This window comes from Schistocerca nitens, chromosome 7, assembly GCF_023898315.1.
Source record: "Schistocerca nitens isolate TAMUIC-IGC-003100 chromosome 7, iqSchNite1.1, whole genome shotgun sequence".
Taxonomy (NCBI): domain Eukaryota; kingdom Metazoa; phylum Arthropoda; class Insecta; order Orthoptera; family Acrididae; genus Schistocerca; species Schistocerca nitens.
In genome coordinates this window covers 251,746,812-251,759,842 of record NC_064620.1, presented here as the reverse complement: position 1 = coordinate 251,759,842, position 13,031 = coordinate 251,746,812, and the positions used below count along the sequence as shown (strand labels likewise).

Genomic DNA, 13,031 nt, shown 5'->3' with positions numbered 1-13,031 from the left:
CGGAACAGATGGTGTTGAAAGTATCCTGATAGTGACGTCGGGCAAGACGGTGATGAGAGAATCGTGATGGTTGCAGCGGCTGATGACGATGACGACAGAGCTGCGATGGTCGCAGCGGCTGTGTGAACACGTTTTCCTCAGTGGCTGCGTGGAGGGCTGGTTTGGCAAAGCGACTGTGTGTCGGAGCTGAGGGCGCCAACAGTGCGTGGAGCTGCCTCTCGCTCCCGGCTGGCGTTAGCTGCTGTGGCAGGGGCCGGGGTCGCCGCCGCGGCTTCTCGTGTGCAAATACGAAAATGTTAGGTCTTGCGTAGCGTCGCGTCGCGGAGCGGCGAGTGTACTGTTTGCTCTGTACCCGCTCCGCCCGGGCTTCCTCATAAGAACCCCCGGCAACTCTTCTGCGCAAAGTTTCTCCTACCCCCGCTACTTTCGACCTGAGTAATTAGATACCGTACCCTCCGTGTAGTGTACATCCCAGCTCCCTGATACTCACCGACGCTAGCCACCTTTTTTCGCTGCCTCGGTTTCTCAACAATTTTAATGATGAAAAAAGAGAAATTTTAAGGTTTGCGGATGAAATCGTCATCTGTTAACAGATGCTTGACAATATTTACGGATCAGAAAATGGACAATTCCTAAGATAAAAATACGCACAAACCAGGCCAACAAACTGATGACAGTTCATCTTTATCGATGACTGAATGTGACAAGTGGAAGAATTTAACTGTGTAGCAGACGCTCCTGTAACTAAGCAGCTGAGACAAAATTCAGTCTATTGACATTAAGTATAAGTCTACTCCTCGGCAACACGGAGAATGTAGCACATGGACCAGGCGAGAGATTTCTTTCAATTACCCTCCAAACTGTCCGCATACGATTAACTCCAGACTCCAGTCAGGTAGAACCCCTTGACGATCGAACATGGGTCGTTCGTGGCAGACATTCGAGCCACTGAACCACGGATGCCGGCCGCTGTGGCGAGCGGTTGTAGGGGCTTCAGTCTGGAACCGCATGACCGCTACGTCGCAGGTTAAAATTCTGCCTCGGGCATGGATATGTGTGATGTCCTTAGGTTAGTTAGGTTTAAGTAGTTCTAAGTTCTAGGGGACTGATGACCTCAGATGTTAAGTCCCATAGTGCTTAGAGCCATTTGAACCATTTTGCCGCGGGATTAGCAGAGTGGTCTGAAGGCGCTGCAGTCATGGACTGTGCGGCTGGTCCCGGCGGAGGTTCGAGTCCTCCCTCGGGCATGGGTGTGTTTGTTTGCACTTAGGATAATTTAGGTTAAGTAGTGTGTAAGCTTAGCGATTGATGACCTTAGCAGTTAAGTCCCATAAGATTTGACACACATTTGAACATTTTTTGGACCATTTTGTACCAAGGATGCGGACGCTGTGGTCAAACGTTTCCCCACAGCGAACGAAAATGACAAGTAAAAAAGAAAGGGGAGCATGTTTAACACACGATTATGGAACTGTGTTAAAATAAAGTGACCAGTAAAAGTATGAAAGGAAGCGTGTTTTATACATATCACAAGTGGAAACAGAGATAAGAAGGTGGGGCAAACGTTACGAACGATCAGATAATTCCACAGTGGACAGAATCATCAGACAAAAAAATTTCTGCTCCTTAAGAAACACTGTGAGCGCTAGATCTGATTTTCAGTTTTCTGGAGGAATAAGAATACTGTCAATTTATTCGTTCCTAGCTGAAAAAATGAACGTTTATTTCTGTATTTTCAAATGAAGGTATAAAAATATTGGACTTGTATACTTCGTATCTGTAATCTAAAAGAGAGTAAAAGTGTTAGTGGTCTAAAGATGCGGATCTTATTTCTATAAACACAAGTATGGAGCCAAATATCTCTTTGTAAAGAACTTAGTTTAAAAGTACAGTTTCCTATCCATTTTCACGTTTCACAAAACCGTGAAACGCCGAAGTCATTGACTTCTTTCACTCCTAACTTCCTATTATATCAGTTCTGAAGACAACCATTGCTCTTGTCCTTATTCTTTGCTCGTCGATTCGAATCACAGCCATATAGTCTTACGGTCACTGGAGAGAAAAGGGGTGGGGGGTGGGAGGGGAAGTTACTGTGGAGGCTACCCTGAGGTGACAAAATTCATGGGACAGCAATATGCAGATGGCGATAGTGGGCAGTGCATTGGTGGAGCTCTCGTTTCTACGCAGGTGATCCATGTGAAAAGGTTTCCGGCGTGATTATGGCCGCACGACGGGAATTACCACACACCGAACGCAGAATGGTAGGTGGAGGTAGACGCGTGGGACATTCTATTTCGGAAATCGTTAGGAAGTTCAGTATTCCGAGATCCACAGTATCCAGAGGATGCCGAGAATATCACCAACGCAGTGGCCGACGGCCTTCACTTAAAGACCAAGAGCAGCGGCGTTTGCGTAGAGTTGTCAGAGCTAAAAGATAACAAAACACAGCGTGAAACAACCGCAGAAATCAGTATGGGACGTAGAACGAACGTATCTGTTAGGACACTGCGGCGAAATTTGACGTTAATGGACTATGTATGGTAACAGACGATGGGCGGGAGTGCCTTTGCAGACAGCACGGCATCACCTGCAGCACCTTTCCTGGGGATCGTGCCCATATCGGTTGGATCGTAGACGACTTCCTGGCTTGGTCATGTGAGTCCCGATTACAGTTAGTAAGAGCTGATGGTAGGGTTCGAGTGTGGCGCAGACATCACGAAGCCATAGACCCAAGTTGTCAACAAAGTACTGTGCAAGCTGGTGGTAGCTCCATAATGGTGCGAGCTGTGTTGACATGGAATGGACTGGGTCCTCTGGTCCAACTGAAAAAAAAAAAAAATGGTTCAAATGGCTCTGAGCACTATGGGACTTAACTTCTGAGGTCATCAGTCCCCTAGAACTTAGAACTACTTAAACCTAACTAACCTAAGGACGTCACACACATCCATGCCCGAGGCAGGATTCGAACCTGCGACCGTAGCGGTCGCGCGGTTCCAGACTGTAGCGCCTAGAACCGCTCGGTCACCCCGGTCGGCGGTCCAATTGAACCTATCATTGACTGTAAATGGCTATGTTCGGCTACATGGAGACCATTCGCAGCCATTCATGGTCCTCATGTCCCAAAACAACGATGGAATTTTTATGGATTAAAATGTGCGGTATCAGAACATTCTGGACAATTCGAGCAAATGATTTAGGCACCCAGATCACCCACGTGAATCCCATCGAACATCTATGGGACGCAATCGAGAGGTCAGTTCGTGCACAAAAACCTGCACCAGCAACAATTTCACGCTTTCGGAGGCAACTTGGCTCAATATTTCTGCAGTGAACATCCAACGACTTGTTGAGAGCCTGCCACTTCGAGTTGCTGCTACGCCGGGCAAAAGGAGGTCCAACACGTGATTAGGATTCGACTCAGTGTAAAGACATGGTATCGACAGAAAATTATCGATACTTCAATCATAAGCAGTATTCTAATTATCGTACTCATAAAAGTATCGTAATATAACATCGACAGTTTGATATACTGACACTTATAATCCATGAAAAGATTAGAGTGAAGAGACTATCAGCTCCAGCATCTTCATGCCTTTTTTAAAATCTACTTATAAAAATACAGGACGTCATACAAATTTTAAACTGAATAATACAAACGGTAAATGAACGAATGTTGCTACTTCCGTGACATATTAATATTTCAAAAAAAATTTTGGAAGATGAAATAGGAAATCACAGAATAGATTATCAGAAAAACAGCTGAATAGTACCCGAAAGTAAGTAAATTAAATCTTACCTAGAATTCCGTTTTGTCACTCAAAAACGATATTTTCTCCAATCGTTTCGTAGATACTCTTTTACGTGCGTATGACAACGTGTTGTGTGTGCCTTCGAAAATAAATGCTCGGAGGGCATTCACATCGCTGGATTTATCAGGTAATCTGTGGCTAGCATACACAACTGGGAGAATAAAACTTTCATGTCTTCGCATTGCTCGAAAGGATTAGCCCACAGTGGTGACACAGGTGTTGCCAAATAAATAAATAATAATATTCGGTTTGTTACTCTTCTGCTACCAGTCACGATTTCCTTTTAATTTGTATTTTGCACGATGAGTTTCCGGAAACCATTCCCATTTTCAGCTGCATTTTTATTTATGCTTTTATTTTGTTTTTGTTTTTTTTGTCTGTGTCCTTAAGCCACTAATTCGTAGGTGTTTTCAGTGTGTAAGGTGGTATACGGCTCTGTCGTCTTTACTGTAATATACAGGGTGAACATTAATAAAACCGACTAACCGCAGGGACAGATACCTGACTGGCACTCATTCCATCTTCAGGCCACAAATGGCCCATAGGGACCATCCGACCCCCGTGTCATCCTCAGCTGAGGATGTGGATATGAGGGGCGTGTGGTCAGCACACCGCTCTCCCGGTCGTTATGATCGTTTTCTTTGACCGGAGCCGCTACTATTCGGTCGAGTAGTTTCTGGTTGGCATCACGAGGCTGATTGCACCCCGAAAAATTGCAACAGCTCATGGCGGCCCGAATGGTCACCCATCCAAGTGCCGGCCACGCCCGACAGCACTTAACTTCGGTGATCTGACGGGAACCGGTGTATCCACTGCGGCAAGACCGTCGCCCACCTGACTGGACATAGAGGAAGAAAGGTCCAATGAACACGTGTCCGGAAATGCATCGCTGCCATGGTAGACGGTGAATGACAGTCCCTCTGACCATGTGTCGTGTGTTCCTTGTGTACTGCAGGTAATAGGGATAGTAGCGGCTATCATGCTGGATACTCTAATCGTACTTTAGTTTACACTATGTTGGCGGGCTACTTTGCATGGAGCTTGTACTACAGCTGCGTTTCGATATCCTGTAGAACCTGGTCCTCCAAATCTCGCGTACTCACAGTCCGTCGCCTCTCTGCATGTTCGTCTGTCTGAAAGGACCGTGATCACACAAACGCCCAAGAGGGGCTTGAAATGTTGTGTGGTGCGATTGGTGACTGTGAGGGTACTTGTTTTGGTATAGGCGTACTGCATTTCGACTATTTTCACATGCTTGGCCGTACACCGACACCATCTCGGCCTGTTCCTGACATGAACACCGGGCCATTCTGCTGCTTACAGTACAGAGGGCATTTTTCTTAATAATCGCGATCATTATTTTGTTATAAAAAGTGTGAACCATAATTCCACTCACAAAATTTCGGATGCTAGTCAGGGATATTTTCTGAGTATTCTGGTACAGCCGCACGGGATTAGCCGAGCGGTCAAGGCGCTGCAGTCATGGACTGTGCGGCTGGTCCCGGGGGAGGTTCGAGTCCTCCCTCGGGCATGGGTGTGTGTGTCTGTCCTTAGGATAATTTAGGTGAAGTAGTGTGTAAGCTTAGGGACTGATGACCTTAGCAGTTAAGTCCCCTAAGATTTCAAACATATTTGAACATTTTTATTCTGGTACAAGGAACCCGTGATCCCTGGTAGCTTGTCACAGAATAATTGCATTTGGTGTGATTTCTGAATCGTGGCGCGGTAGACCTTGCTCTAGCTTTCATCGGGGTTCGATACCTCGCCTTAAATCGCAGCTTGGTTATTATAGAAACCCTTTCGCGGCTAGTCTGAAAAGGGCGCAGGCACTAGAGAGAATATGGAGGAAGAAGACAGGGACAGAGAGAGAGAGCAAGATCGCGACTGTGGAGTGAGTGCTTCCTCACATAGATAATTAGTGGAGCCGCTGTTTATGGTGTCGTGTGTGTGCGGGCGGTAGGTAGTATGTGCCGGTTGCGCCCTGCCAAGCTGAGTGGAGCCCGTAGTGTTACAGTGTCTGCAAGCGGCACATGTTAGCTTGGCTCAGTTTCACGAGTGGACCGCACTTTCGGCAAAGCAGCTGGAATACAAGTTATTGGTTCTAGTGTGTGCAGCACGCTCTACTTTAGATGGGCCTTGTAGTGTGCCAAATGTATATGAGAATGGTATAGCAGCACTAACGACGAAGGACGCAATGAAAGTTTTACATTTGGTAAGCACTTATTCTGCTCTAAAAAAACTCGGACTGAAGCAAACATGGGTGAAGTTCGCCATACTGGTTACCATACTTTGATTTAGTTCCACTGACCAGGTAGTAAGACGACGGAAACACGTCCTTAAATTTAAAGAGTGTTTTAATACAAAGCCGTTGACGTGCAATTTATACACTTTTAAATTTGTCACTTGAGTCTGCCGAACTTCTTTTCTTGTTAAGTAAGCTTTTTGGTAATTTAAATTCCTGCCATTAAATTGCACCAAGTAATTCTGGTGCTGTGTTTGCTTTTAATATTTAAATATGTCGGTGGATCTGGCAATTAATTTGTCTAGCTCCTTCTCTAGTTAATAGCCAACTACGCCAAGGTCTGATATTATTAAGTGCCAAAATATTTTATTCGCGTTGCTTAGAACCAGAGGTTATGTGTTTAAGAGAGAGCATTAGGGAACGATTGACAAGAATGGGGGAAAGAAATGCAGTAGAAGAAGAATGGGCAGCTTTGAGAGCTGAAATAGTGAAGGCAGCACAGGATTAAGTAGGTAAAAAGACGAGGGCTAGTAGAAATCCTTGGGTAACAAAACAAATATTGAATTTAATTGATGAAAGGAGAAAATATAAAAATGCAGTAAATGAAGCTGGCAAAAAGGAATACAAACGTCTCAAAAATGAGATCGACAGGAAGTGCAAAATGGCTAAGCAGGGATGGCTAGATGACAAATGTAAGGATGTAGAGGTTTATCTCACTAGTGGTAAGATAGTTACTGCCTACAGGAAAATAAAAGAGACCTTTGGAGAAAAGAGAACCAATTGTATTAATATAAAGAGCTCAGATGGAAACCCAGTTCTAAGCAAAGAAGGGATACAGAATGGTGGAAGGAGTATATAGAGGGACTATACAAGGGCGATGTCCTTGAGGACAATATTATGGAAATAGAAGAGGATGTAGATGAAGATGAAATGGGAGATACTGCGTGAAGAGTTTGATAGAGCACTGAAAGACCTAAGTCGAAACAAGGCCGCAGGAGTAGACAACATTCCATTAGAACTACTGATAGCCTTGGGAGAGCCAGCCCTGACAAAACTCTACCGCCTGGTGAGCAAGATAGCAAGATGTATGAGACAGGCGAAATACAGATCGACTGCTTCCTTCTTCTCACGCGGTGTTCGAGCATGGTTCAGCCATTCTTATCTCCTATTCAAAATGTCAAGCGATTCGCCGATTTCTCCAACTGTCTTCTTTGAGGCCAACTACACGACCTCTCTCAAATGAGGACATCTGCGTATATTGTTCATGCGCCAGTCTCTGAGACTTAGTTACTGTCCAGCTGAGTACACGGAACGCCGGCCGTTGTGACCGAGCGGTTCTAGGCGCTTCAGTCCGGAACCGCGCTGCTGCTACGGTCGCAGGTTCGAATCCTGCCTCGGGCATGGATGTTTGTGATGTCCTTAGGTTAGTTAGGTTTACATAGTTCTAAGTCTAGGGGACTGATGACCTCAGATGTTAAGTCCTATAGTGCTTAGAGCCATTTGAACCATTTGAAGTACACGGAATGAAATTCGCAGAGACTTCACGCCCTGGTATCGACATGTCCCCTGGCTGGTTGGATGGTTGGCTGGTTGACCTGTGGCAGTGGACCAAACAGCGAGATCACCGGTCCCATCGGATTAGGGAAGAATGGGGATGGAAGCCGGCCATGCCCTTTCATAGGAACCATCCCGACATTTACCTGAATCGCTTTAGGGAAATCACGGAAAACCTAAATCAGGAAGGGCAGGCACGGGTTTGAACCGTCTTCCCCCCCGAATGCTAGTCCAGTGTGCTAAGCACTGCGCCACCTCGCTAGGCCATGTCCTGCTCTAGTATCCTTGCCGGCTGCGCGGTGAAATTGTGCTGCAGCGTCACACATTCATGCATCGGCCGCCAAAGTTCATAATTTTCCGTCTATGTCTGTAATAATGTCAATTTTTTTGTCTTAGAGTGCACCTCCAGTTGTTCGAAATCAAATAAATGATAATAAATAAACAAAAAATTGTAGTTGTAGATGTAATAAATCGTGTCCATTATAATTATGCGGGCTGTTATGCCGTGGTCGGTTGATGAATTCTGTGTCCATTACCAACGTTTCGTCTCCGACTGCGGGAGACGTCTTCAAGGGAGTCCGTAGCTCGATGGAATGTCCAACACACCCACTGGCTCGCTACTGACTCAGTCAGTGGGTGTGTTGGACCTTCCATCGAGCTACGGACCCCTTGAAGACGTCTCCCGCAGTCGGAGACGAAACGTTGGGGATTGACACAGAATTCATCAACCGACCACGGCATAACAGCCCGCATAATTATAATGGACATGATATTTCCGGCCGTGAAAGTCTACATTTTATGTAATAAATCATTGATATGGTCATTCTATACGGCACTTGTTATAAAGGTTTGATAAGAGTAAAAATGTCAGTTGAAAAATACCGAATAAAAAAATATTGACTACGAGATGAAAGTAGTCGATAGCAATTTATGTCTTTCACCACACTGTGTGGTAGTCACGTACTATCCGCATAGACGCTCACGACAGAGTGGCCCTAATTATTTTATTTGCGCATAGTAAAAGCGAAACAGTGACGACTTGTCTTAGTCTAATACTAGATGGTAAACGACGCTTACATGGACGACATCACGACACTGTACGAAACTTCGCGAGTAGAGTGATAGGTCGATTTTCTTGGGCCACCTCATCGCCCCCCACCCGCCACAACCTCCTCCTTGCCACGTGCAGATTTTTATAGCCGCGGCCCCCTCCAGGCTGAGCCGGATCTGGAAAAGCAGCCCCGACAACAAGTCCGGAAGGACCGGCCGCCGCCCACGCAGGGCCCGGCGCGGTGCATCAGTATGCATGAGCCGCCGCCCGCTTCTAATGGACCCGCCTGCCGCCTCCCAAGCGTCGCCTACTCCAGCACCGCGCCCCTCCCAGCCCAACTTGTCGACTGTACTGCAACTTGCCTACACCGACTCAGCGCTCCTGCTGCCGCACCTGCCCGTTTTTTGTGCCATGCAGCGCAGACAAACTGCCGCTAAGCTGTCGTCTTACAACTACCCCTACCCGACATCTTTGAAGGCCACAGTCAGAGTAAGCTATCAGTTCCTCAACATCCATGAGCACGACCAGACGTGCTGTGAAGCATTTTGAAGCATAACAATCGGAAGTAAGAGCCGCAATGACCTCGTAATCGATGCCACTGGATGCTGTTGCATATCGTGGGATGCTGTTGCATATCATGTATTTCCCCACGAGGAACAAATATTCTACGAGAATCAAAGCAACGGTTAAGACAAGAAAGAGTTAAAGTCATTAGCTGCCAGTGGGCACTGATTTAAATCAATGGGTAAAGTTGAAAATTTGTACCGGAGTGGGATTCGAACCTGAGACTCCTGCTTACTAGGCAGATGTACTCACCACTATGCCACCAGGACACAGTACTCATCGCAACTGCACTGACTACCCCAGCACAACTTTCGCGAGACTCAAATTCTCAACTTATCCACACACTACTGATGTAGTGGCCCTCTTCCATCATCCTCATTACTCGCGGCATTTCGCCGATTCCCGTAAGAGTTCAAACGTCGTGTGCACCTGCACTGAAGAGATCATTTACTTTCATCGCCTTAATTATACACGTGGCGTCTGTTCTTTCGAATATGTCCAAAAGAACAGGCACCAAATACATAAAAAGCCCGAAACGTTTTCTTACTCTCGGAACAAGTCGATGATTTTCTCGTTCCTCTAAATCACTATCCTCAACGGACTGGTTGGCCAACGACGGCGGCGGACTGCCCATGAACTTACGCGACTTTACCCAAAAACGCTGCAGGTTATAACAGAAAGGAAGAAGAACTGAATGGGACATTCGAACAGGCGAGGTTCTGGAAGGTCTACGATGTGGGAGGAGATTGGGAGGAAGGAGGAGATATACGATGATAGACGATATCCAGGGAAGCGTAAATTACCCGGACCTGAAGAGGATGGCAGGAAAGCATGGAGAGTAACCACGTAAAAATCTGCCTATGGGCAGAACACCGATGATGATAATGACGACCACAAAACATACATATTTTAACGGGTTAAACATTGTCTGTATAATAATTTATTACGTCAACGAATGCTTATATATTCACGTTGCTGGTTTCGGCAAAGAACTGTCATCTTCAGATGTGAAAAAATACACTACAAAGCTTCGTACAGACACATAACAAAAAAAATTAGACACGTCGGACATCATGAAGTCAACTAAAATATTTCAATGACTGTTCATCATATCATTACATGGTGAAAAAGACTGAAATTAAAATATCGCCCCCTGCTATTATATTTGGATTACAGGAGAGAGGGTTAAGAAACAATGGTGGGAGGGTAAAGGGGCAGGGAGAAAAGTGCATGCTAAACAGGGCGGAAAACAGCGTACTTTAAGTCATTTAAAAGAATTGGGAGGAGCACAAACAACTGAAGTTACAAAACCTTAAATTTTTTGAAGTTTTGTTAAAAAAGATTTTTTAAGACGTTATATGAAAAACTGAGAACTTATACATACGTTAGTGGCTCTCATGCCTTAAGATCATTTTAAAAATTCATCAAAATATATACACTTTTTTAAAGTCTAATTTAACAATTTGCTTGAGAATTGGTACACAGCCGAAACATCGATGTACATAAAATAAAAATAAGATGCAAATGAATAATAGAGAGCGCAGCAGACTTGTTTTTCACTGAAGTTTATCATGGTAGTGGATCCTGCTACAACTAAAGTGACTGAAGAGATTGATTTTTTGTTACGACAGCATACTATTCGTGTGATTTCACATGCACGGTAATTTAGAGCAGTTTCGCACTGTGTAGTGCAATCGTTGTGGAGGAGTAAAGCGAAGGGCCAGGACACAAAGTAAAGTGTGATTTGTGTCGACCATCACATTCGGTCATATGAAGATAGGCAACAAATTTGAAATAATAATGACACTAATAATAGTAATTTATTTCTATCAGAGATGCAACATCTACACGAGTATTTCCATCGTCTTCGAGTCACAAGCGTAAAAATGCCCATAACAAAGATACCAGATCCTTGGTTGTGCAATTTGAAAACTCTTCAATGACAAGTCACGGCTTCAAATCTTCGTAAAAGGAGCTGTGAATATCACTATCTGAATTTTCCATCGGTGTCTGGCAGAAAAATTTTATATACTATTCTGATGTTGCAGAGTAGCAGGAAAGTGCTTCCTATTTAATGTCACAATATCGGTGAATATGCTACGGAAGAAATGAGTTAGACCTAAAACTTTCTCTCAAAGATCTCCAGCCATTTTCTGCTTTAGAAGACTGAGGTTTAGTGAGCTGATATATTACATGAAATCCTGTAACACAATTCCATCACATTATTAACTGAAAACTGCTTTGCTTGACAGCTTATGTCCACATGCCGTCTTCCGACCCTTTATTTCAGCAAATCGCACCAAAAGGCGCATTTTTAATAGCTCGTCAATTCGCTGGTGGTTAGAAAACAGCATTAACATCGCACTCAAGCTATGATGCAAAAACCACCCCATTAAACACTTTACTTTCAGAACTACAAAATTAAACATGACAACGAAAAATAATTTTAATCGCATCATCTGTTGTGTTTATTAAACGTATGGAAAAAGACTACGGACTTATGCACCAACCCAATAAATGACAGAAAATGCACCAACCCAATAAATGTCAAAAATATATTAACTGATGCCTTCTAAGACGGCTAGGACCTTCTCTACGATGGGTAAGAGAACGGTGCCTGGGGGGAGCTAACTAAAAATAATGTACCCACACAAAATCATTCAGCCGTAAAGAGAAAAGACGGTCAATGTGCAAAAGGGAATATTGTATTATGGAGGCCGCAAGTTTCGGGACAGGGGCTTACCACCCGCTAATTATTTCTTCTGTTACAGAGGCCGCCGTGGCGCAATTAACGCCGCTTGCGGCTTATAATTAGGTTTTATTTTTTTTTTTCGAAACTCTACCGCTGACGCTGCTGTTAGGGACTGCCCTCGACGCGCCGAAAGAAAAGACATAAAAATAAAAACATAAAAAAGTTGGGCGTGACAGTTTTTCGGTATGTTTAATTTCATTCAGTTCGGAAACGCGGCCACAAAAAAGTACACTAGACTCATTCCCGTCCCACGTACCCCCGCCCCCTCCACCCCCCCCCCATTTTTTTGCCCTTACCTGCCGCGAGATTTATTTTTAATTTGTCCAGTAAAATAGCTGGATTATTTGCAACTGCGCGTACGCGCCTGTCCGCTAAGCACGAGTACAATGCCGGCATTAGCCCAATCAGGGGCGGCGATTGCATTACGTTTTGCGACGCTATTATACATTCATAACTCGTAGCCCTTCCCAACAAGCGTACACGCCCGGCGCCAGTGAGGGGAAAAAAAGGAGCGTTTTAGAATATACCGGCGGTACTAATTAAATTACAGCAATTAAAATGATATCAGTGTGTCCCTGCGAGTATTGGCAGTTAATTTAAAACAACAACGGCGACAACAAGAACGGCGACAAAAAAACAATTAATTAAGCGCGTCGCAGACGCGGCCGGTCCGGCAGGCGTTTTCGCGAGCGCCGGACAAATGGGCCGAATCCCACGTGACGGCCCGCGTCCGGGCTAATAACTCTGCGAGCGGCTACGACGGCGCACGCGTACCGGCGAATAAATGCAGGTTTGAAAACGGGCTCTTATCATCTAAACTATAGAAACTGGCATCCGCACATATACGCCGCAAGTAACTCTACTGTACACTAGGGAGAAATTTCCTACGTACTAGGGAGACTGAAAAATTTTAGAATGCCATGGTTCTAAATTTGTTTATATTCGACACTTTCTAATGTTGTTTGTGTGTTGAGCGACGTTAGATTTGCTCTAGTAGTTTCTTAATGATCTTTATTTAATTACCACAGACCCGTCCCGCCTTCACCAGGGTAGCACTAA

The 13,031-nt window shown here is 44.9% G+C and overlaps 1 protein-coding gene and 1 pseudogene across 3 annotated transcripts in view; both read right to left on the bottom strand.

The window, feature by feature from the left end:
- LOC126195028 (nucleolar protein 4-like) overlaps positions 1-13,031 on the bottom strand; it is a 470,193-nt gene that overhangs the window by 361,643 nt on the left and 95,519 nt on the right. The gene's annotated exons all lie outside the window — the stretch shown is intronic.
- LOC126196368 (5S ribosomal RNA) lies at positions 4,523-4,640 on the bottom strand (annotated as a pseudogene).